We start from the raw sequence: 26,136 nt of genomic DNA on the forward strand, positions 1-26,136 counted from the left end.
AGAAGGTGAACATAACTTTATGATGCTGCCCATTGAAGCAACGGAATCAACTGATCCAATTGATGGAACAGAGGAAATTAGGCGACTAAAACGTGCTTTTAAGCCAAATCAAATATTTAAAGAGGTTTGTATAAAATAGAAAATTCGATTTTAGGATTATTTTTTGATTTTTTAACTTAAAAAAAACGTGAGATCTGGTAAATAATAAATTGTACTTATTGTAAAACCTAGTGTCATGGTAATTCATGTGAAAAGGCGAAGAGAATTCTATGACGCTAAAAAAGGAAAGTTAAAAGAGCATGTTTGACGCTAAAAAAAGGATTGTTAAAAGAGCAGGAGGCTGCAAAAAAACAAATTTTTCAGATTTCTTGTTTTTTATTTCTGAGTACACAAGTTTTGTACACAGTAAATGGCAATATTTAAAGAGTAGAGAGTTTTTTTGTCAAAACAAATTATTATTTATCCCGTGGCAGCGTTTAGTCGGTTTATTTTCACTTGCACTGCGTAAAACCTAGAATCACAGTATTGTCTTAAACAAAAAATTTACGAATGATCGAAATTAAACTGCATTATATGCAGTTTTTAGTTTTTAATTTTGGAGGTGCAAAATTAGCCTACTATTGCCTGTAAAAATAGTTAAAAATTTATAAAAGCGGTCGTTTATCCGCAAGTATGTATTGTTTAAAGGATGTGTGCAAATTTCATTTAGATTGAAGCATTACCTTTTGAGTTACGTGACACACCGTCTTGAAAAAGTAGTTTTGAGAAAAACGCGTCTAAAGTTTTGACAACAATTGAAAGTATAGTTAAGATTTTTATTAACGTACAAAGAACCTTCTATTTTAGGGCCATAGTCAGCATTTTAGAAGCAGCTTTAGTGTCCAAACAACTTCTTTTTTGTTGTCTACGGGCTGTTCGTATCTCCTTAGAGGGTTGGATCGATTTTTGTTCGGCGTGTTATATACCTCCTCCGTCGCATAAAAAATTTGACGTCATATATATTTAGGGCAATGTTTGAAAAAAAAAACATATTTTACATTATAAAAAATGGAATATTGATTGACCTATAATGGTTTCCGCATGTCGTGTCGCCGTTGACATCGAAATTGGCGTAGGAGATCCTGACCGCAATTTTAATCGGAAATCATAAAATCAAACGTTATTCCACTGAAGGGGGTTTTCGATACTCGGTACTCTACTATTTTCGAAATATTTTCACATTTAGCATAAAAATTACATTTTTCATTATTTTATAATTTTTGCGTTAGAAATTTTCAAAAAACTATTTTTTTCTTGTCCGTTGAATACCGACAGAAGTTTTTTATGCTCTTTATAAGAAAGCTAGGTGAAAAAAATCGGTTAACTACTTTTTTTGCAATCCTCTACGCCAATCTGAAAAACATGGTTTTGAGAATATGCAGTTTAAATTTTGCGGTCAGAGAAAAGGAACTAAGGCGCCAACAACTGTCAAGTGCCATATCTTTCATAATTTTTAAGATCGGCTTTTAAAATTTGGCCACAATTTTCTTGAAGCTAATGCTACTCCGACATGTGAGTGGCACGAACAGCTGATCTCGGTTTGATTTCTTTTGAACTGTCACAAATTAAATAAAAATGAAATAAAAATCATGATTATAAGCAAGTTTTCGGATATCTTCAATGCTCAGCAGGACATCCATAATGCGACCGAAGCATTTGCCGACTTGGACGACAAGGACGGGGACCTAATGGTGTTCTTTGACGGGTTTGCAAAGACTAACACAGTTTTTAACAAGAAGGGAAGCAAACTTCGGCAAGCCGAAGTTCATATACCCTTGCAGCTAATTTAAAAATTAAATATTCTTGAAAACTTAAAATTTATGATATACTATATGTTTAAAAGCATTGAAGCGATGATGATTTGCAGCTCAATTATTCGATAGTTCCTATGACAGCTATACGATAACGTTTTTCGATTTATAGAATTAAAAGCGTAATTTTAAACTGTCAAATTATTGATAAGTCAAAAAGAATTTTTAAAAAAATTACAAAATAGAACAGGTACATTTTTAAACAATTGTAATTTTTAATAATTTTATTGATATATGATATAGTCGTCCGATTTTGATAAATTGAAACCGTAATTTTGAAATATTTAACCATTACTATATCTCGAAGAACTAAGAAAAATTTAAATAAACACTAAAGTTATCATTTTTTTTATTTATTTTTCCGATTGTTCCTGTGGCAGCTATATGCTATAGTCGTCTGATCCGGCTCATTCCGACTTATATACTACCTGCAATAGAAGGAATGGGAATGTTTCATGCAGATAGCTTTAAAACTAAGAGACTAGTTTGCGTAGAAACGGATGGACAGACGGACTTGGCTAGAGCGACTGTCCTAGTGATGCTGATCAAGAAAATATGTACTTTATAGGGTCGAAAATGTCTCCTTCACTGTTTGGCAAACTTTTGACTGAAATTTTAATTCCCTCTGCATGGGTATATAAAGTAAATTAACAAGTCAAAACATATATCTTTCAATGTTTCTTTAAATGTTGGCTTATACGGTAACTGATTTCACATAGGTCATCAGAACTTTTGGGAATGGTCGATTTTAATTGATCTATAAGCTACTTATTATTATCATTTCAAAATAAGGTTTTTAGAGCAGATTAAAACTCCATTGAATTAGTTTCGACTGGCGCAAAGAGTAAGGGTGTCCCAATGAAAAAATGGGCTGGCGACCATGCTGCTCTGCTGCTCTGTCGTCTAAGACTCGTGTCATCGGGCGGGAATTCAGAATTGCTTTAACTTCTGTGAGGGCGGTCCGGGGCTCTTCATAAGTAAGATCTGCTTCACCGGCGGTTTGAAGCATCAACGTTTTGCCGATTTGACTTACTCCAACAAAAGCCGCCAAAATCGGACGGAATCAAGCAGAACGCAACTCCCTTCCAGGCGCTGTAAGACCTTAGAAGGCGAAGAGATTCGGGCTCCAGAAGTTCACGAGTTTTTTGCGTTGACGCAGTAGATGCGTTGCGGTAAACGGTATAGGAAAGCATTATTTGTTAGATCAAAACTAATTCTAAGGCGAAGCAAACGAAGATTTACGCATAAGTATTATACTGTATGAGGTCATGACCAGCCCGCAAAAATCCACTCCTGTTACAAATAATGGGCGTTCACCATGGAGACGATCTGGTTGGAGAATTCCTATGAGTTGGGACACGAGGAGAAGCCTGTAGTAGAAGCTGCAGAAGCACAAACTCTCGTCCGTTGATGAACCACAATTTGTCCCGTAGTAAAGATGGCATGATCTTCACTCCTGCGAGCAAATTGAACTGATGTATAAACTCAGCATAGAATTTTGTAAAATGGAAGAACGGAATTACCTACTTTTTCCCCTACTCCCATCACGATCAGGATTGTAATGCCTATACGGATTTTGTTATAAAAGGTGTGAGCTTTTTTAAAGATGATCTCCTTGCTATAAACCATTTGCTGAATTTGTGCTATGATTGGCCGAAAGGTCTGATTTAGCTTGCTTACGAGCACTTGTACTATATATTAAACAGTTATATTTCTGGCTAAAGCGACCAGTTAAATTCTCAATAACATGTTCTAAAATGCTGGGTTTTATGAAAGAGCTAGTTGTCTTGACTAGCATTGCATTATATTGTCATTCTTATTAAATAACTATTGGATAAATAATGATAATTCCAATTAATTTGATATAAGTTCCTGGATTGCTAAGTCCTTTACTTTAGTTTGTTTGCAATAATATTATAAAGGAAAATGGGAGTACCCAAAGAATTAATTTCCATAATTAATTATGAAAACTGAATCTAACTGAAATATAAATCTAAAATGTTACTTGAATTATGACCATGCGATCTGGATCTCCGAACTTTCCTCGAATATGAATTATAATAAATATTGTAACCACTGTAACATCGATAACATTATAAATTAATTTTGTTTATTAGGGGCATCTAAGTAGTTCACGTCAATCCCAAATAAAGTAAGATCAGAAAACTTTCTCAGATTCTACACGTTGGGTGGGCCAGGAAAAAAAAGAACAGTCACATATTAGTCCTTAGTCTTAGTATACCTATATAATAAATACGTCTTAAGAAGAAATATCTATATTTCCAATTCCACCTTACTGTTTACGACATTTGTTCATGTACCGCCTATGTGGAAAAGGCCTAACATGACCCACCCATTTTCCATGAGCACGCCGGAACCGTATAGTGGGCAGAGGGACTGATGCATCACGAACGGCAGAACGGTTTTTGATTCAGTCCAAAAGTATACCATTAAGATGTAAAGCTTGAGATTGTGCAGGAATTTTCGAGTTTTTTTGAGCAGCACGGCTGTACAAAGTTCCAGCTTTGGGCACAATAAGGACTGAATCGGCGCCCCTTTAAATTGTACGATGGTGTCGAATGTAAAGACAGCATTATGCTTGCAAGCGTATGCAAACACGTGAAGCTCGCTCTCGTGCTGTGTGATGTAGGTACAAAACGTTGAAGTTTCACTGTTGAGAGATTGAGCAAGTGGGTTCTTAAGCTATGCCACACGATCGTTGGGAATTGCTCATCGCAGAAAATTTTCGGATCACTCAATACTTTATGAACGTTTTGCAATTCATACCGTCTGGCGCAATCAGTTCAAGTGAGCCGACGATTCGTGATACTTCAGATTAAACGGTCAGTCTAGTAGGTGTATCAGAGAACTTGAATTGAAAAATGTATACATCGTCTGATGGTGGCCATGCTAGTCCAAGCATTTTCGTTGATTTCAAATCCTCCAGCTGCATCGAAATCTTGGCATCAGATGATTGTCCTAGGATAGTTCTGATAATTTAACTTATTTCTAAGTGCGATTTCCAGTTCATCTGCGTCTGTCAACAGATCGTCGAAATATATATCAGTTCGTTACACTAATGCTGCAAGAGGCTTGCGGGATTCGTATAAATCTGATATGTAAAAATACATACTACGAATGGCGAGATATGGTGCTGCAGAAAGTCTCTAAGTGACGGTATTGAGTTGGCATATCTTAAGAATGTCAGTTTTCTCGTTTTCCTCTCGTTTTGGTCAAAAGTTTGCGGCGATTTCTTGAATGGAAGGCGAACTGTAATTCGATTGTCGGCACAAAGCTTCGGTGAATAATGAAATGCTGCTTTATTATTGTTGAACGTTGATGCATTATAAGCAGAACAAGCAACTGGCCCAACGAAACCAATCACGAGCTTTTCACGCGCGGGCCCTATTGGCATAGTGGGCAATTCTCAAGTTCGCGAAGAAAACAGAAATAACAAAATGCAGAGACATTTATAAAAAAACTAAAACTAATTACGGCGAAAATATGTTAAAACTGAAGTTTTTAAGACAGGGATAGAGGTTGAAATGCAAATTTGATTATATAGATTACTATAATTATTGCAAGGAACGCAAACGGGTTCATGCAGGCCAAAATTTCAGGTACATCAAGGCAAGTTTAGATGGTATTTGCGGGTTGGTCTACAGACCCATTAAAAATTAAGCTGCTTATTAATTCTACGATTAACAAGAGTAGGTAAATTAAGTAATCTATTAGAGTAAGAAGGCCGCCTTGCGTTTTGATCCTAGTTCAAACCACGAAGGAAAAACGAATTTTTTTTGTACCGACTCAATACGATCAATGTGTGCCTGATATTGGGGACTCCAAACGGGAGCGCAATATTTTAAATTAGGACGGACAAGGGAAGTAAATAATAATTTAGTTGTATAAGGATCGTCAAATTCTTTTGACCATCGCTTAACAAATCCAAAAACACTCATTGCGTTTTTAACAGTAGACTTTATGTGGCAGTCGAATTTTAATTTTGGGTAAAGAAAAACTCCTTAGCAGTTCAGCGAACATATTCGGTCTGGTGGCATATTATGAAGAGAATAGTTTATAAATGAATGCGTACCTCTATAAAATGCCAGTACGTTACAATTAAGGCAATTCATATTTAAGAGGTTAGATTGACACCATCTCTGAAAACAATCAATATCAAACTGTAAACCGAAACCCGATTGCAAATTATTAAAGGACAAGCAAAGTTTAACATCATCAGCATCCAGTAATACTCGAGAATGTTTTATGACAGAAGGAAGATCATTAATAAATAAAGTAAATAGCAATGGGCCCAATGACTACCTTGAGGCACTCCGATCTGATTTAATTTAAATAAAAAAAGAAAATTATTAATAGAATCAAAAGCCTTATTAAAATCTGTATATATAACATCAGTCTGCTTTTTGTTATTAAATCCTTTAACTATAAAAAATGTCATTTCAAGTAGGTTCGTGGTAGAACTTCGCTTAACAAAACCATGTTGATAAGGTGATATTAGTGAGAAACACAAATGTTGCAAATGAAAAGTAATAATGCGCTCAAATGCTTTAGGTATTGCAGACAATTTGGAAATACCTCTTTAATTTTGAACATCCGACTTTCTTCCTTTTTACGGAGTGGAATAATAAAAGAATCTATTAAGATAGTTCGAAAACTGATGGTGAGGTAGACCATTGAAACAGTTTTAAAATCGGCTTACAAATTACCACTTACCACTACCCCAGGAAGCCCGTCCGGCCACGGAGAGTATGTTGGTGTTGCGGCTCCAAATCCTTTAGAAGAGAACTTTCTGTTATTACCGGGGAAAAATTCAATTTGACTTTTTTAAATTTTAAGAGTAAACTAAATTTAGACTAGAATCCGCACTATAGGTATTTTGGAAGAACTTGGCAAATAAATCAGCAATTTCAGATTCAGTGGACGCCTCAGTTGAGTATAATCGTGGCAAATAAATCAGCAATTTTAGAGTCAGTGGACGCCACAGTTGAGTATAATCGTACTAAAGAAGACAAGGAGGAGTTTTTTCGCTTGACATTTACAAAGTTATAAAATTGCTCCGGATTATTTGAAAATTCGGTTTTACACCGGTTCAAATACATAGAATAGCATTGACTGTAAAGAACATTAAAATCCGATCGAGCACCCACATATTTCGAAAAATCAGATGGCTTGCCCGTCCTTATGTACTTTTTGTAAGTGTTTGTTTTAAGGTTTTTAGGTCTTTGAAGCTCTGGTGTAAGCCACGGAGATCTGTGGATTAAGATTGTCAGAAACGCATTCATTAAAAAATTGTATAAGTTTGTCCAGTTGTATTCGGAAATCAAGTAGTTTAGCTTATTAAAGTCGTTTCACAAACTAAATGGGAATAGGTATCAGGGCAGAGAGGAAAATTGTAAATTCCATTGTGGGACGTTATCGGTCCTCAGACGGATCCAAAACAAATACAAGATCTAATTGCCTATTTAAGGAGTTACGGATAAAGCTCGACTGTTGCTTTCGATCGTAAGCATAAGTCGCTGGCAGCAGCAAGTGCGACATTTGGAAGTCAACAGCAGTCGCAGTCGCGAAAAACTAGACATTGTGCTTTTTCTTCTTTTTGTACTTCTTGCACTTATTATTATTATTTTTAAATTGTTTTTCATTATTTTAAAAAATATAAAGGAAATCAAAATTTAAATTACTAAGAGTTTTCGAAAGTCATTTGGTTTTGGAGAAATGGGGTGAAAATGCGATAACATTTATTTCTTATATTGGAGCTGTTAGAGCCGGTGGACTTTTATGACATTACTGTATTCTAGCGTTAAATACGCGCCCAACGTCACCCCAATCACCTCTATCCGATACTCCATTTAAAAGATAGTCAATAAACCAGCTTTATAAATCATCTTTGAAATTAAAACATTTGTCCTTTTGTTGGTTTGTTTGTGCGTATCAAAGCGAAGTTTTAGGGTTCTGAAACTAATTTTACTGTTTTAAGCAGCTTGAGCTGAATAGGTTTTGTTCTACCACTTTTTGGAAAACCCGCTATCTTAGCAAGAAAACATCTAAAAATGCTTCTTTAAACGGACAGACAGACATGGCTAGATCGACTCGGCTAATGATCCTGATCAAGAATATATATATATCGGAAAAGCTTCCTTATACCTGTGACGTACTTTTCAACGAATACAATATACCCTTTGACTTTACGAGTAACAGGTATAATAAGAACGTAGAAGAACAAGCCATAGCCGTTTGCACTGACATTGTAAAAATTCATTAACACGGAGGATTTGAACTTCGCAGTTTAGTAAGAGAGACGATGAACGGTACGCCAAACATGCTAAAGCTAGACGGACAAAATTATAATTATAAGACACTTGGCATCTATTGAAGCACAAAAATTATTATTTCCAAGAACGAAAGAACTGTTAGCGGGAGGTGGGGTGCTGCGTGCTCTTTGCTTCTAGAGTTAGCTATAAAGCTCGACAGTTAGCGTCACCTAAACTTCGATTTTTTTGTGGAGGAATATTTAGTTTTAAATTTGTTAGCTGAGAACAGGGGAACACAATTATAGCGATCTCTCTTGTTTTAATTCGGTGTAGTTAAACACTATCAAAGTCTTAGAATAAATATTTCTTACAAATTTATCCAAGCTTAACCTTATAATATATTACATAAATTTAAGGTGACTGTGGTCAATTTTTAAGGTCACGAATAACCTTAATTTTTGTATGGTCACAAGTTTCCTAAAAATTCAAGTCATCGCATTACCTAATTTTAGGACTTTAGAGCTTGGCGCACTTTTTTGGTAATTATATCCGTTTCTCTTATAGTGAAATGGAATATTGTTTTCATTGAAAAGTATGTAACAGGTAAATGAAAGGTTTTCCGGCTCTATAAAGTATATATATTTTTAATCAAAATCAATAGTCGAGTCGATCTTGCCATGTCCGTCTGTCTGTTCGACTAGATTGTTAGTTTCCAGACAACTTAAGTTATTTTAGTGTTACCAGGCGTATTTTCTCTTATAATAATCATGGCTATCGAAATGGGTACCAATTTCATTGTACACGCTTGTGTAGGAGTTTTGTCGACACTCATTAGTTATGACAGATACATTTTAATGTTGATATTTGATGTGAAAATAAAACTGAATTGTTCCTCGGTAGTACATAATATTGGGCGTAGTGCACTGAGGGGTAGGCAAATCGATCAATAAATTTTTCCTGATGTGTGAAATAATACATCCGATTCCATGTGCGGCGGAAGTTTGTAAACGGAACTTGTATTCATCAATAGTCGGTTTTCTGCCAAGGTAAAAATTTTCTGAGCAAAAACGACTCTGATAAGCCTTAATAAAGAAGAACCCCTTGAAAAGTCAATTACATTTTAACTTCCTTGACAGTAAAGAATGCTCTTTATTTAAATTTCTTCCTCAAGGGGTTCAACGGGTGTTGTTATAATCATATTTTTTTGGACGTTGATGCACTATGGTCAGTAGCCCTTACGATACCAAGCTATGCTTGTTACGCGCAGTGGGTTAACTCATTAAAACTAATTTCGTGCTAAGAAAAATAGTATTAATGCTTTAAAAATTGGTAAAAAGGAACGTGATATAGTTTGTTTTAAGTTGGAAATAATCATTTTTGTGCTTTAATAGATGCCAAGTGTCTTATAATTATAATTTTGTCCGACTAGCTTTAGCATGTTTGGTCCAACTGGCGTACCGTTCATCGTCTCTCTTACTAAACTGCGAAGTTCAAATCCTCCGTGTTAATGAATTTTTACAATGTCAGTGCAAACGGCTATGGCTTGTTCTTCTACGTTCTTATTATACCTGTTACTCGTAAAGTCAAAGGGTATATTGTATTCGTTGAAAAGTATGTCACAGGTATAAGGAAGCTTTTCTGATATATATATATTCTTGATCAGGTCATTAGCCGAGTCGATCTAGCCATGTCTGTCTGTCCGTTTAAAGAAGCATTTTTAGATGTTTTCTTGCTAAGATAGCGGGTTTTCCAAAAAGTGGTAGAACAAAACCTATTCAGCTCAAGCTGCTTAAAACAGTAAAATTAGTTTCAGAACCCTAAAACTTCGCTTTGATACGCACAAACAAACCAACAAAAGGACAAATGTTTTAATTTCAAAGATAATTTATAAAGCTGGTTTATTGACTATCTTTTAAATGGAGTATCGGATAGAGATGATTGGGGTGACGTTGGGCGCGTATTTAACGCTAGAATACAGTAATGTCATAAAAGTCCACCGGCTCTAACAGCTCCAATATAAGAAATAAATGTTATCGCATTTTCACCCCATTTCTCCAAAAACAAATGACTTTCGAAAACTCTTAGTAATTTAAATTTTGATTTCCTTTATATTTTTTTTAAAATAATGAAAAACAATTTAAAAATAATAATAATAAGTGCAAGAAGTACAAAAAGAAGAAGAAACACAATGTCTAGTTTTTCGCGACTGCGACTGCTGTTGGCTTCCAAATGTCGCACTTGCTGCTGCCAGCGACTTGTGCTTACGATCGAAAGCAACTGCGCCGAAAATCAAAAGCAACCATCAGTCGAGCTCATCGATTTTCGCGACTGCGACTGCCGACGACTTCTGGAAGTCGACAATTGCTGCCGCTTCGACTTACGCTTACGATGGAAAGCCACAGCAAAGCGGAAAGCAAAAAAACGAAAATCAGCGACTGTTGCTGCTGTTTGATTTTGGTCGCTTTTTCATTTTTGCTTTTGCATCGACTTCGACTTCTATTTATTTCGTAAGCAGAAGCAAAAGCAAAATCACACGAAATGAAACTTACTGCAGTTTTTTAAACACTGATTTTCATTACGTTTGCTTACAGTTGTTTATATTAGCTCAATTAAAACTACTGAAGGCAGCAAGGAGCCGTGTGAAAACAAGCCTCACGAGCTTGCTAACAACATCAATCTGGGAACTAGACGAAATTACCGTGTTATTGAACAGACTCAATTCAGTTTGGAAGGGATTTGAGACAGTCAGCGACAAATTGGCCCTTTACGACGAGGAGAAGGGGTATGTTGATCCAGCTATCGACAACGAGAGGTACGAGGTCAAGTACTTGCAAGCAAACACATTACTTCTCACGCTAAAGCGCGCTCGTGAAACATCAATGGAGAGCGAGGGTGATAGCAAACAACAGAAGACAATCTGACAATCTGACGAAGTCAGATGGTTGGAAAGCGAAAATCTGGTTCGTTTTCCACAACAAAAACAACAAAAACTCAATAAACGTTTGGCTGAGCAAAAAACTCGACGGCGAAAATAGTGCAAAACGAGATGGCAAAAATCCATATCAAGGCATTTACTGGTAACTACAAGGAGAGGCCAGCATTCAAGGACATACTCGATAGCACGATTCACAGCCAGCAGCATTTGACAGCGAATCAAAAGTTCCACTACTTGAAATATACATCATGGGAGAAGCAGATTTTTTGATTCGTCATATGCCAATAACGGATGCAGCTTATGAGGTGGCTTGTACTTGCCTTATTGAGCGCTACAACAGATCACGCCGCGTCGTCAACACTCTGTTTGACAAAGTCTTCCAGGTTGGCCCACAACAAAACCAAGCCAAGCGATCGTCACACGCATTGGTAACAACGGATGAAGTAACTTGTGTTAAATGTAACTCCAAAGAACACAAGATCTACATCTGCCCAAAATTTGACTCACTCGGCCCCAATATGGGCCATAATATGGCCCTGTCAATAAAACCAGAGTTTTTATTTGTTTAAATAAAAGTTTTAACTTTTATATTTAAAGTACTCAGATTATTTAAATGTTTCCATTCGGACCGCTTCATTCAGGTATTTTGCCTACACAGGCATTTTTATCTCAGCGTGCCGGGAACATTTAAAAACTGTAATTATATAGTCGAATGCGTATTCATTTTTCGTCATAAAAATTGATATCAGATATTTTGTACGTTACATGATTGTCACGACTTTTTTATATCGTTAAGAGGTGTTTTCGTTTCTTTCAGAAGTTTTTGATTGAAAAATAGTCAAAAAAAAAAAATTTCAGTACTTATTTTACCCTCGCAGAAGGTATTATAATTACAGTCAGAAGTTTGCACCGAAATGAAGGAGACACCCTTAAAAGTATAAATACTTAATCAGCATCACTAGGAGTGTCGATCAGCCCGTCTGTCTGTCCGTCCCTCAGTCTCATATGGTGCTGCAGAAAGTCTCTAAGTGACGGTATTGAGTTGGCATACCTTAAGAATGTCAGTTTTCTCGATTTCTCTTGTTTTGGTCAAAAGTTTGCGGCGATTTCTTGAAAGGAAGGCGAACTGTAATTCGATTGTCGGCACAAAGCTTCGGTGAATAATGAAATACTGCTTTATTATTGTTGAACGTTGATGCATTATAAGCAGTACAAGCCCAATGAAACCAATCACGAGCTTTTTACGCGCGGGCCCTATTAGCATAGTGGGCAGTTCTCAAGTTCGCGAGGAAAACAGAAATAACAAAATGCAGAGACATTTATAAAAAAACTAAAACTAATTACGGCGAAAATATGTTAAAACTGAAGTTTTTAAGACAGGGATAGAGGTTGAAATGCAAATTTGATTATATAGATTACTATAATTATTGCAAGGAACGCAAACGGGTTCATGCAGGCCAAAATTTCAGGTACATCAAGGCAAGTTTAGATGGTATTTGCGGGTTGGTCTACAGACCCATTAAAAGTTAAGCTGCTTATTAATTCTACGATTAACAAGAGTAGGTAAATTAAGTAATCTATTAGAGTAAGAAGGCCGCCTTGCGTTTTGATCCTAGTTCAAACCACGAAGGAAAAACGAATTTTTTTTGTACCGACTCAATACGATCAATGTGTGCCTGATATTGGGGACTCCAAACGGGAGCGCAATATTTTAAATTAGGACGGACAAGGGAAGTAAATAATAATTTAGTTGTATAAGGATCGTCAAATTCTTTTGACCATCGCTTAACAAATCCAAAAACACTCATTGCGTTTTTAACAGTAGACTTTATGTGGCAGTCGAATTTTAATTTTGGGTAAAGAAAAACTCCTTAGCAGTTCAGCGAACATATTCGGTCTGGTGGCATATTATGAAGAGAATAGTTTATAAATGAATGCGTACCTCTATAAAATGCCAGTACGTTACAATTAAGGCAATTCATATTTAAGAGGTTAGATTGACACCATCTCTGAAAACAATCAATATCAAACTGTAAACCGAAACCCGATTGCAAATTATTAAAGGACAAACAAAGTTTAACATCATCAGCATCCAGTAATACTCGAGAATGTTTTATGACAGAAGGAAGATCATTAATAAATAAAGTAAATAGCAATGGGCCCAATGACTACCTTGAGGCACTCCGATCTGATTTAATTTAAATAAAAAAAGAAAATTATTAATAGAATCAAAAGCCTTATTAAAATCTGTATATATAACATCAGTCTGCTTTTTGTTATTAAATCCTTTAACTATAAAAAATGTCATTTCAAGTAGGTTCGTGGTAGAACTTCGCTTAACAAAACCATGTTGATAAGGTGATATTAGTGAGAAACACAAATGTTGCAAATGAAAAGTAATAATGCGCTCAAATGCTTTAGGTATTGCAGACAATTTGGAAATACCTCTTTAATTTTGAACATCCGACTTTCTTCCTTTTTACGGAGTGGAATAATAAAAGAATCTATTAAGATAGTTCGAAAACTGATGGTGAGGTAGACCATTGAAACAGTTTTAAAATCGGCTTACAAATTACCACTTACCACTACCCCAGGAAGCCCGTCCGGCCACGGAGAGTATGTTGGTGTTGCGGCTCCAAATCCTTTAGAAGAGAACTTTCTGTTATTACCGGGGAAAAATTCAATTTGACTTTTTTAAATTTTAAGAGTAAACTAAATTTAGACTAGAATCCGCACTATAGGTATTTTGGAAGAACTTGGCAAATAAATCAGCAATTTCAGATTCAGTGGACGCCTCAGTTGAGTATAATCGTGGCAAATAAATCAGCAATTTTAGAGTCAGTGGACGCCACAGTTGAGTATAATCGTACTAAAGAAGACAAGGAGGAGTTTTTTTCGCTTGACATTTACAAAGTTATAAAATTGCTCCGGATTATTTGAAAATTCGGTTTTACACCGGTTCAAATACATAGAATAGCATTGACTGTAAAGAACATTAAAATCCGATCGAGCACCCACATATTTCGAAAAATCAGATGGCTTGCCCGTCCTTATGTACTTTTTGTAAGTGTTTGTTTTAAGGTTTTTAGGTCTTTGAAGCTCTGGTGTAAGCCACGGAGATCTGTGGATTAAGATTGTCAGAAACGCATTCATTAAAAAATTGTATAAGTTTGTCCAGTTGTATTCGGAAATCAAGTAGTTTAGCTTATTAAAGTCGTTTCACAAACTAAATGGGAATAGGTATCAGGGCAGAGAGGAAAATTGTAAATTCCATTGTGGGACGTTATCGGTCCTCAGACGGATCCAAAACAAATACAAGATCTAATTGCCTATTTAAGGAGTTACGGATAAAGCTCGACTGTTGCTTTCGATCGTAAGCATAAGTCGCTGGCAGCAGCAAGTGCGACATTTGGAAGTCAACAGCAGTCGCAGTCGCGAAAAACTAGACATTGTGCTTTTTCTTCTTTTTGTACTTCTTGCACTTATTATTATTATTTTTAAATTGTTTTTCATTATTTTAAAAAATATAAGGAAATCAAAATTTAAATTACTAAGAGTTTTCGAATGTCATTTGGTTTTGGAGAAATGGGGTGAAAATGCGATAACATTTATTTCTTATATTGGAGCTGTTAGAGCCGGTGGACTTTTATGACATTACTGTATTCTAGCGTTAAATACGCGCCCAACGTCACCCCAATCACCTCTATCCGATACTCCATTTAAAAGATAGTCAATAAACCAGCTTTATAAATCATCTTTGAAATTAAAACATTTGTCCTTTTGTTGGTTTGTTTGTGCGTATCAAAGCGAAGTTTTAGGGTTCTGAAACTAATTTTACTGTTTTAAGCAGCTTGAGCTGAATAGGTTTTGTTCTACCACTTTTTGGAAAACCCGCTATCTTAGCAAGAAAACATCTAAAAATGCTTCTTTAAACGGACAGACAGACATGGCTAGATCGACTCGGCTAATGATCCTGATCAAGAATATATATATATCGGAAAAGCTTCCTTATACCTGTGACGTACTTTTCAACGAATACAATATACCCTTTGACTTTACGAGTAACAGGTATAATAAGAACGTAGAAGAACAAGCCATAGCCGTTTGCACTGACATTGTAAAAATTCATTAACACGGAGGATTTGAACTTCGCAGTTTAGTAAGAGAGACGATGAACGGTACGCCAAACATGCTAAAGCTAGACGGACAAAATTATAATTATAAGACACTTGGCATCTATTGAAGCACAAAAATTATTATTTCCAAGAACGAAAGAACTGTTAGCGGGAGGTGGGGTGCTGCGTGCTCTTTGCTTCTAGAGTTAGCTATAAAGCTCGACAGTTAGCGTCACCTAAACTTCGATTTTTTTGTGGAGGAATATTTAGTTTTAAATTTGTTAGCTGAGAACAGGGGAACACAATTATAGCGATCTCTCTTGTTTTAATTCGGTGTAGTTAAACACTATCAAAGTCTTAGAATAAATATTTCTTACAAATTTATCCAAGCTTAACCTTATAATATATTACATAAATTTAAGGTGACTGTGGTCAATTTTTAAGGTCACGAATAACCTTAATTTTTGTATGGTCACAAGTTTCCTAAAAATTCAAGTCATCGCATTACCTAATTTTTAGGACTTTAGAGCTTGGCGCACTTTTTTGGTAATTATATCCGTTTCTCTTATAGTGAAATGGAATATTGTTTTCATTGAAAAGTATGTAACAGGTAAATGAAAGGTTTTCCGGCTCTATAAAGTATATATATTTTTAATCAAAATCAATAGTCGAGTCGATCTTGCCATGTCCGTCTGTCTGTTCGACTAGATTGTTAGTTTCCAGACAACTTAAGTTATTTTAGTGTTACCAGGCGTATTTTCTCTTATAATAATCATGGCTATCGAAATGGGTACCAATTTCATTGTACACGCTTGTGTAGGAGTTTTGTCGACACTCATTAGTTATGACAGATACATTTTAATGTTGATATTTGATGTGAAAATAAAACTGAATTGTTCCTCGGTAGTACATAATATTGGGCGTAGTGCACTGAGGGGTAGGCAAATCGATCAATAAATTTTTCCTGATGTGTGAAATAATACATCCGATTCCATGTGCGGCGGAAGTTTGTAAACGGAACTTGTATTCATCAATAGTCGGTTTTCTGCCAAGGTAAAAATTTTCTGAGCAAAAACGACTCTGATAAGCCTTAATAAAGAAGAACCCCTTGAAAAGTCAATTACATTTTAACTTCCTTGACAGTAAAGAATGCTCTTTATTTAAATTTCTTCCTCAAGGGGTTCAACGGGTGTTGTTATAATCATATTTTTTTGGACGTTGATGCACTATGGTCAGTAGCCCTTACGATACCAAGCTATGCTTGTTACGCGCAGTGGGTTAACTCATTAAAACTAATTTCGTGCTAAGAAAAATAGTATTAATGCTTTAAAAATTGGTAAAAAGGAACGTGATATAGTTTGTTTTAAGTTGGAAATAATCATTTTTGTGCTTTAATAGATGCCAAGTGTCTTATAATTATAATTTTGTCCGACTAGCTTTAGCATGTTTGGTCCAACTGGCGTACCGTTCATCGTCTCTCTTACTAAACTGCGAAGTTCAAATCCTCCGTGTTAATGAATTTTTACAATGTCAGTGCAAACGGCTATGGCTTGTTCTTCTACGTTCTTATTATACCTGTTACTCGTAAAGTCAAAGGGTATATTGTATTCGTTGAAAAGTATGTCACAGGTATAAGGAAGCTTTTCTGATATATATATATTCTTGATCAGGATCATTAGCCGAGTCGATCTAGCCATGTCTGTCTGTCCGTTTAAAGAAGCATTTTTAGATGTTTTCTTGCTAAGATAGCGGGTTTTCCAAAAAGTGGTAGAACAAAACCTATTCAGCTCAAGCTGCTTAAAACAGTAAAATTAGTTTCAGAACCCTAAAACTTCGCTTTGATACGCACAAACAAACCAACAAAAGGACAAATGTTTTAATTTCAAAGATAATTTATAAAGCTGGTTTATTGACTATCTTTTAAATGGAGTATCGGATAGAGATGATTGGGGTGACGTTGGGCGCGTATTTAACGCTAGAATACAGTAATGTCATAAAAGTCCACCGGCTCTAACAGCTCCAATATAAGAAATAAATGTTATCGCATTTTCACCCCATTTCTCCAAAAACAAATGACTTTCGAAAACTCTTAGTAATTTAAATTTTGATTTCCTTTATATTTTTTTTAAAATAATGAAAAACAATTTAAAAATAATAATAATAAGTGCAAGAAGTACAAAAAGAAGAAGAAACACAATGTCTAGTTTTTCGCGACTGCGACTGCTGTTGGCTTCCAAATGTCGCACTTGCTGCTGCCAGCGACTTGTGCTTACGATCGAAAGCAACTGCGCCGAAAATCAAAAGCAACCATCAGTCGAGCTCATCGATTTTCGCGACTGCGACTGCCGACGACTTCTGGAAGTCGACAATTGCTGCCGCTTCGACTTACGCTTACGATGGAAAGCCACAGCAAAGCGGAAAGCAAAAAAACGAAAATCAGCGACTGTTGCTGCTGTTTGATTTTGGTCGCTTTTTCATTTTTGCTTTTGCATCGACTTCGACTTCTATTTATTTCGTAAGCAGAAGCAAAAGCAAAATCACACGAAATGAAACTTACTGCAGTTTTTTAAACACTGATTTTCATTACGTTTGCTTACAGTTGTTTATATTAGCTCAATTAAAACTACTGAAGGCAGCAAGGAGCCGTGTGAAAACAAGCCTCACGAGCTTGCTAACAACATCAATCTGGGAACTAGACGAAATTACCGTGTTATTGAACAGACTCAATTCAGTTTGGAAGGGATTTGAGACAGTCAGCGACAAATTGGCCCTTTACGACGAGGAGAAGGGGTATGTTGATCCAGCTATCGACAACGAGAGGTACGAGGTCAAGTACTTGCAAGCAAACACATTACTTCTCACGCTAAAGCGCGCTCGTGAAACATCAATGGAGAGCGAGGGTGATAGCAAACAACAGAAGACAATCTGACAATCTGACGAAGTCAGATGGTTGGAAAGCGAAAATCTGGTTCGTTTTCCACAACAAAAACAACAAAAACTCAATAAACGTTTGGCTGAGCAAAAAACTCGACGGCGAAAATAGTGCAAAACGAGATGGCAAAAATCCATATCAAGGCATTTACTGGTAACTACAAGGAGAGGCCAGCATTCAAGGACATACTCGATAGCACGATTCACAGCCAGCAGCATTTGACAGCGAATCAAAAGTTCCACTACTTGAAATATACATCATGGGAGAAGCAGATTTTTGATTCGTCATATGCCAATAACGGATGCAGCTTATGAGGTGGCTTGTACTTGCCTTATTGAGCGCTACAACAGATCACGCCGCGTCGTCAACACTCTGTTTGACAAAGTCTTCCAGGTTGGCCCACAACAAAACCAAGCCAAGCGATCGTCACACGCATTGGTAACAACGGATGAAGTAACTTGTGTTAAATGTAACTCCAAAGAACACAAGATCTACATCTGCCCAAAATTTGACTCACTCGGCCCCAATATGGGCCATAATATGGCCCTGTCAATAAAACCAGAGTTTTTATTTGTTTAAATAAAAGTTTTAACTTTTATATTTAAAGTACTCAGATTATTTAAATGTTTCCATTCGGACCGCTTCATTCAGGTATTTTGCCTACACAGGCATTTTTATCTCAGCGTGCCGGGAACATTTAAAAACTGTAATTATATAGTCGAATGCGTATTCATTTTTCGTCATAAAAATTGATATCAGATATTTTGTACGTTACATGATTGTCACGACTTTTTTATATCGTTAAGAGGTGTTTTCGTTTCTTTCAGAAGTTTTTGATTGAAAAATAGTCAAAAAAAAAAAATTTCAGTACTTATTTTACCCTCGCAGAAGGTATTATAATTACAGTCAGAAGTTTGCACCGAAATGAAGGAGACACCCTTAAAAGTATAAATACTTAATCAGCATCACTAGGAGTGTCGATCAGCCCGTCTGTCTGTCCGTCCCTCAGTCTCATATGGTGCTGCAGAAAGTCTCTAAGTGACGGTATTGAGTTGGCATACCTTAAGAATGTCAGTTTTCTCGATTTCTCTTGTTTTGGTCAAAAGTTTGCGGCGATTTCTTGAAAGGAAGGCGAACTGTAATTCGATTGTCGGCACAAAGCTTCGGTGAATAATGAAATACTGCTTTATTATTGTTGAACGTTGATGCATTATAAGCAGTACAAGCCCAATGAAACCAATCACGAGCTTTTTACGCGCGGGCCCTATTAGCATAGTGGGCAGTTCTCAAGTTCGCGAGGAAAACAGAAATAACAAAATGCAGAGACATTTATAAAAAAACTAAAACTAATTACGGCGAAAATATGTTAAAACTGAAGTTTTTAAGGCAGGGATGGAGGTTGAAATGCAATCGACCTCCACACGATGGACCTCCGATTTTCCGAGCTAAAGGAAAGTCTTGCAGGGGAGATCCGTGATGGCGAGGCACGTATAACCGGCACTCTGGAAGAAAAATTTAAGTTAATAGCAGCTGACTGCAACAAACTTTCACTGAGAGTCACTCAATTGGAGAGCGAGGTGAGAGAGATGGGGATGCGGAGGCAGCGGGTCCAGGAGCTGGAGGCGAAACTGTCCAAAAACTGCCAGAATCAGCGCGTTGACGAGTTGGAGGCAAAGTGGGTGGCCTCCTGCAACGCACAGGCGGCGTCTGAAGTCGCCTGTGACTTGCGTTGGCATGGGGTCCCACAAGTCCAGGGGAAAATGTGAAAGCACTTTTTCACGCACTGTTCTTCTCTTTCAAACTGACCCCGCCGCCTAAAGCACGTACGATTTTTCGAATGCGACCGCGAATTATCCAATTATAATTATAAAAATGGAACACGTCACCAGCTGACCAAAACAAAATATGAAATTTTCAAGCGGGCGATGCATCTCAAGAGGCTGAAGCGCCTAACAGCTGTTTTCTCTCGCCGTGGAGATATCTTCGTAAAGGAGAGAGAGGGAGGGGAGGCCATTTGCGTGCAAAGCCTGGGCTAACTGGCTCAAATGGAGATTTGCACCCCCGATGAATTAGCTGCGCTGGAAGCTGCTAGTTCTGGGACATTAAATGATAATTTATTTCGCACCTAAGAGGCGCTTATATTTATATTCCATTGTTGTGAAATTATCAGTAGTTTTATTATATTTATATTGGATTAGTATCAGTCGCATTAATTTTAATTTTATTTTGTTTCTTGGTGTGGTGTGTCTTTATGTCATAAATATTTATAGACTGCGAGCGCAGCTTATATTTCAATTAAATAATTTAAAATGGGTGACAGCAACAACAATAACATAAACATTAATCCAAATCGATCAAATAGCCATGCGATGTTAAGGATTCTCGGAAAGAAGAGAGCTGCTCAAAGCCTCACACGAAAAATTGAAGAATTTAGATACCTCTTTATCAGTTCGAGCGTAGATGTTATATGTGTTTCTGAAACTTGGTTTGTTCCTAATTTATGTGATGTTTTAGTTGAATGTGATGGCTATAATTAGCCTCGCTCTGATCGTGATAGTCATGGGGGTGGGGTTGCAATATATGTTAGTAAAAAGTTATGTTCCACATTTATATGTAAACACTCAACCAGTAGTGCAAATGAATACTTATTTATAGAAATTAGATGCCAAAGATATGCTGATTGGGTGTATATACCGTCCTAACTGCCGGATTGACTATGAACAATTTTTAAACATCATTCCTGACGTGTCAATTAATTATTCAGACGTCATTATAACAGGCGATTTTAATAGCGATATTTTAAGGGAATCCCACCTTGCAGAGGACATGAAATCGCTGGGGATGAAGTTGGTTAACTTTGTGTCCCCTACGCATTTTTACCAAAACCCGCAACTCGCTTTTAGACTTATTTTTTAGATACATATGACCAACTTATTGTCCCATCGTTTTCAAAACACGACCTCATATACTTGACTTACGCACTTGACCTATAATACCTTGACCATCCAATAGTTTTTAGGGACTTTAGAAATATGAACTATGACCTTTTGGACTCCACCCTTAATTTGTGCAATTGGAATGACATATATTCCCTTTCCGAAGTAGACGAACAAGTTAACCTGTTACAAAACAATATTTGTTATTTATATAACTGTCTCGTGCAACAGGCAACAGGCAAAGTTATTCGTTTTTCTGAAAAACCATGGTTTCAAAGTAACATCAAAGACGCAATATTACAGCGTGACGGGGCGTACAATAAGTGGAGAAGGTACAGGACACCTCAAGCTTACGCGGTGTTCAAGTCATTGAGACAAAAAGTGACCAAACTTACTGATACCGCCAAGACAAATTTCTATTCCCATAAATTCAACAACGCATCTTCCACTGCTCAGACATGGAAAATATTTAAAAACCTGGGAATATGCAAAGTTAAACCAAGACTTGAACAAGACATAAATGTAAATGAACATAATAAAAAGTTCTTAAACTGCACAGTACCTGAAATCACTGAAAATTAATATGTGAACCCACGATTCTTACCTGAAACTGTCTGTGATATTAGATTTAGGTTTATGTGTGTTAACAAGTGTGATATCCTTCAAAGTATTCTAAAAATTAAGAGTGACGCCACTGGTCTGACAACATAAACCCTAAATTTATAAAAATTCCGCTTCCAAAAATCCTGCCATACATAACCTATTCCTATACCTATACCTATACTGAACTGAAAAAATCTACTTATCCGAATTGTTGGAAAAGGGCAAAAATAATTCCGATTCCTGAATCAAATAATGAGAACATGGTCTGTACTCCATTTTACCATACCTATCAAACGTATTTGAGAATCTCATGGCTGATCAAATTAATAAACTTATGTCCGACAATGCAATGCTTACTGATAATCAGTCTGGTTTTAGGAAAAACAGAAGCTGTACCTCAGCTATTTTAAAAATTGCAGATGACCTAAGGGAACAACTAGACGAAAACAATGTTACACTCTTAGTTTTACTGGACTATAGTAAGGCCTTCGATACAGTGCGTTTTCTAAAACTTCTGTCAAACTTGTGTCTTCGTACCTACTAAATCCTCCTTGTACTGTCTAGCGTTTGGTCTTCATATGAAAATGTTAATCGTGGTGTACTTTAAGGGTCTGCGCTTGGTCCCTTATTGTTTACCTTATATGTTAATGACCTTCCCAATGCGTTATCTGAATGTAATGTACACTTGTATGCTGATGATGTCCAAATGTATGTGAGTCGTCCTTTAAACAGAATAAATGAATGTATAGATGTTTGTAACAGAGAACTTGAACGTGTAAATGAGTGGGCCGGCAACAATGGACTTGGGATCAACCCATCAAAATCAAGATGTCTTGTCATAAGTAAAAGAAAGATAATTTTTAACAATTTGCAGCCACTGAGTATGAATAGCACGCCACTTGAGTACGTTGATACAGCTGTAAACTTAGGTTTTACATTCAACATAACTCTTACCTGGAATGATCATATTACAAAGTCTGTAGGCAAAACATATGGCATAATAAGGGCATTCGCCGTAACTAAAAATTGCCTGCCCACCCATATACGTTTACTAATAGCTAAAACCTGCATTGTCCCAGCGCTATTTTGTGGAGTAGAAGTTTTTTTCCAACTGTGACACTATTAGTAAGAACAAAATTAAAGTTCTATTTAACTGCATAGGCAGGTATATATTCAACCTACCACATAGAAATAACGTATCCGAATTTTCTCTGAAAATATTCGATATCTCGCTAAATGAATGGATAAAAATGCGAATCTTAATTTTTCTGCAAAAAATTATTTTCCAAAAAGAACCTTCGTATCTTTTCGAAAAACTTTAGTTTACATCCTCTAGATGAGCAAACAATCTTACTTGCATAAGTCCTAGATCATTGACATCCGAAAGACAATTTTTAATTAATGCTATTCGATCATGGAATCAGCTCCCAAACCATCTTAAAGATATTAGCAGTGCCACGCAATTCAAGATAAAATTATTCACACACCTTAAAAACACTATTACGTAAATTAAATGAAAAATAGAAGGCGACTTAAGTTAGTTTTTATGAAAATTAGTTTTAAATATAATGTAACAATTCAATATTTGCAAACTCTTAGTGACTAGCGCATTAATTTATATGTTCCAAACTTGTAGCGTTAGGATGAAATTTTATAATAAATTCAAATACAAATACAAATACAAATAGGTTACTATAATTATTACAAGGAACGCAAACGGGCTCATGCAAGCCAAAATTTCAGGTACATCAAGGCAAGTTTAGATGATAAAAAAAAAATTTCAGTACTTATGATACCCTCGCAGAAGGTATTATATTTACAGTCAGAAGTTTGCACCGTAATGAAGGAGACACCCTAAAAAGTATAAATACTTAATCAGCATCACTAGGAGTGTCGATCGGCCCGTCTGTCTGTCCGTCTCTCCGTCTGTACGTCCGTCCGTTTTTACGCAAACTAGTCTCTTAGTTTTAAAGCTATCTGCATGAAACTTTTCCAAATGTTGTCTTTCAATTGCAGGTAGTATACAAGTCGGAACGAGCCGGATCGGACAACTATAGCATATAGCTCCCATTGGAACAATCGGAAAAAAAATTTTTTAAAAATTATAAGTCTATCGATTTCTTAATTTTTTTCTTAGTTCTTTGACATTAGAATTACGGTTTAAATTAACAAATCGGACGACTATTATATAAAGCCCCAACGGGAACAATAAAAATATAAAAAAAAAATTAGCATGTGACTTTTATTTTGTAATTTTTTTTTTTTAATTCATTTTGACTTAATAATTTGACAGTTAAGAACGCTTTTAATTTTATTTAAATCGGAAAACGATCTCATATAGCTGCCATAGGAATTATCGAATAATTGAGCTTCATAACATCATAGCTTCAAGGTTTTTTTACATTTACACTGAGAAAATTCTGACGTTCAGAAATTGAGTATTTGAATTCTCAAATTGAGAATACACTCATATTGAGTACAGATTTTGTCCAAGAACTCACATTAAGGATATTTGTACTAATTTTAAGAAAAAATACTCACACTGAGGATACATATGTTCTGAATTTAAAAAAACACGTTCTAATAATGAGGCAAAATGTACTCAAAGTCCGTGGTCTAGCGGTCTGAGATGTGAGGAAGCTAACACCCAAGGTTTAGAGGATTTTCACCAAATTTTAACCGTTGTTCACGCCAAGTAGGCGTTTGTATTTTCTGTCAGTGTAGAGCGTCAGGTCCATCTGCTGTCCCTACGCTCTCCCGCTCCAACACTCCTCCCAAGTCTCAGATCCGCTCTGGAGCGCTCAAGATAAGCTTATGTTAGTTGCAATTTACAAGTGTAAATAAACACCCGTACGTCGCGCAAAAAACCCAAAATTCTCTTATTATTATTATTTTATATCGGGAATCGGTTCAATCTACTGATCCAGTCAAAAGAAGCCACTACCACCACAACAACCGTAATTCCGAAATAATAAAACCATGCTATATATCGAAGCACTAATGCTATGGGCAATTCCTAGAGACTGAAATAAATAAAGTTATTAATGGATATATATAATGTATATATTTATATGTGCGTACTAGCGGATTTAAAGGAAATATTTGCAAGTATTTTCAAGGGGAAACAAATATTCTAAAATGAATTAGCTTAGTTAATCAACCAACAACCGTAATGTATATATTTATATGTGTGTACTAGCGGACTAAAAGGAAATATTTGCAAGTATTTTCAAGGGGAAACAAATATTCTAAAATGAATTAGCTTAGTTAATCAACCAACAACCGTAATTCCGAAATAATAAAACCATGCTATATATCGAAGAACTAATGCTATGGGCAATTCCTAGAGACTGAAATAAATAAAGTTATTAATGGATATATATAATGTATATATTTATATGTGTGTACTAGCGGACTAAAAGGAAATATTCGCAAGTATTTTCAAGGGGAAACAAATATTCTAAAATGAATTAGCTTAGTTAATCAATGAAGGGAAGGAAGATACATAAAAATGTCTTATATAAAAAATAAATCCCGTAACGTGTCAGAATGATGTCCTAAGTGCTTGTCTGTAAGGAGAGGACACCAACAATATGAACCTGGGGCAGGCTGACGGAAGCTAACGAGAGGGAATCTCGGCGAACATCCTACAACCTCAGGTAGGTTTGGTTCGTCGGAGTGTTCTATTTAAACTGCAATCCGACCAGCATAAATGATATAGATAGAGTAAAATCATAGTCGTCCGCTTATTCTTTTATCTTTCATTTGATTTGATTGTGTTAAGCCGTGATGGCTGATCAGCTGGGATGGACTGGCTAGCTGACCTTGACCCATTAAAAAACCAGGTACGTAACATATATTTTTTTTAATAACCAGCAGAACTAACTCCTGAATCATTTTTACCCTGCTTTGGTACAAAACGATAGAAAAGCTGCGCGAATTGCATTAGGTGAGTCCTAAATGTTATAAATTGCATCTTCTTAGTTTAAGAGGGCATGGAGCAGTGAGCCACATAAGGTATTTGTTTTGAATAAAATTTTCGAAACTTTTTAGGTTTTAATTCCAAAATGGCCAAGTTTTAGTGAATACCTCTTTGTTAAGCTGCATCAACAAAGTCTTTATTTGTATTTAATACAGCAATCATTAATTCATTTATTAATTGCAGCATCTGTTATTTTTTTATAAATCGTTTTAGATAATCGACCAGTCAAAATTCCTTCTCATCTCCGTAGAAAGTTTTGCTTTAAATGGACATTCAAAAGGTACTTTAAATGAAAAAAACATACTCTGCAATCTATTTTCTGATGAAATTAACTTATCTGTGAAACAAAAGGCTTGGATATCACTAAATAGGTTAGTAAATAAATAAATTTTGCTTAAGTTTTATATTAATTTAACAAAAGCTCAGCAGCAGCAGCAAAATTTAAGGTGCATTGCTTCATGACTGGATTACTTAATAACCTTGAGGTTATTTAATATATTTTATATATAAT

General features: G+C 36.0%; 1 long non-coding RNA gene across 3 annotated transcripts; it reads left to right on the forward strand.

Annotated features, from left to right (window-relative positions):
- Positions 1–26,136, forward strand: LOC128264972 (uncharacterized). 3 transcript variants are annotated; one of them, XR_008268786.1, is made up of 5 exons: positions 24,946–25,302; positions 25,428–25,488; positions 25,570–25,592; positions 25,839–25,996; positions 26,055–26,136. It is a non-coding gene; the product is annotated as an uncharacterized LOC128264972 (long non-coding RNA). The 3 variants fall into 3 exon arrangements; XR_008268785.1 differs by lacking the exons at positions 24,946–25,302; positions 25,428–25,488; positions 25,570–25,592 and adding an exon at positions 1–124; XR_008268787.1 differs by lacking the exons at positions 24,946–25,302; positions 25,428–25,488; positions 25,570–25,592 and adding an exon at positions 24,384–24,479.

This window comes from Drosophila gunungcola, unplaced genomic scaffold (genome assembly GCF_025200985.1).
Source record: "Drosophila gunungcola strain Sukarami unplaced genomic scaffold, Dgunungcola_SK_2 000087F, whole genome shotgun sequence".
In the NCBI taxonomy this organism is placed as follows: Eukaryota; Metazoa; Arthropoda; class Insecta; order Diptera; family Drosophilidae; genus Drosophila; species Drosophila gunungcola.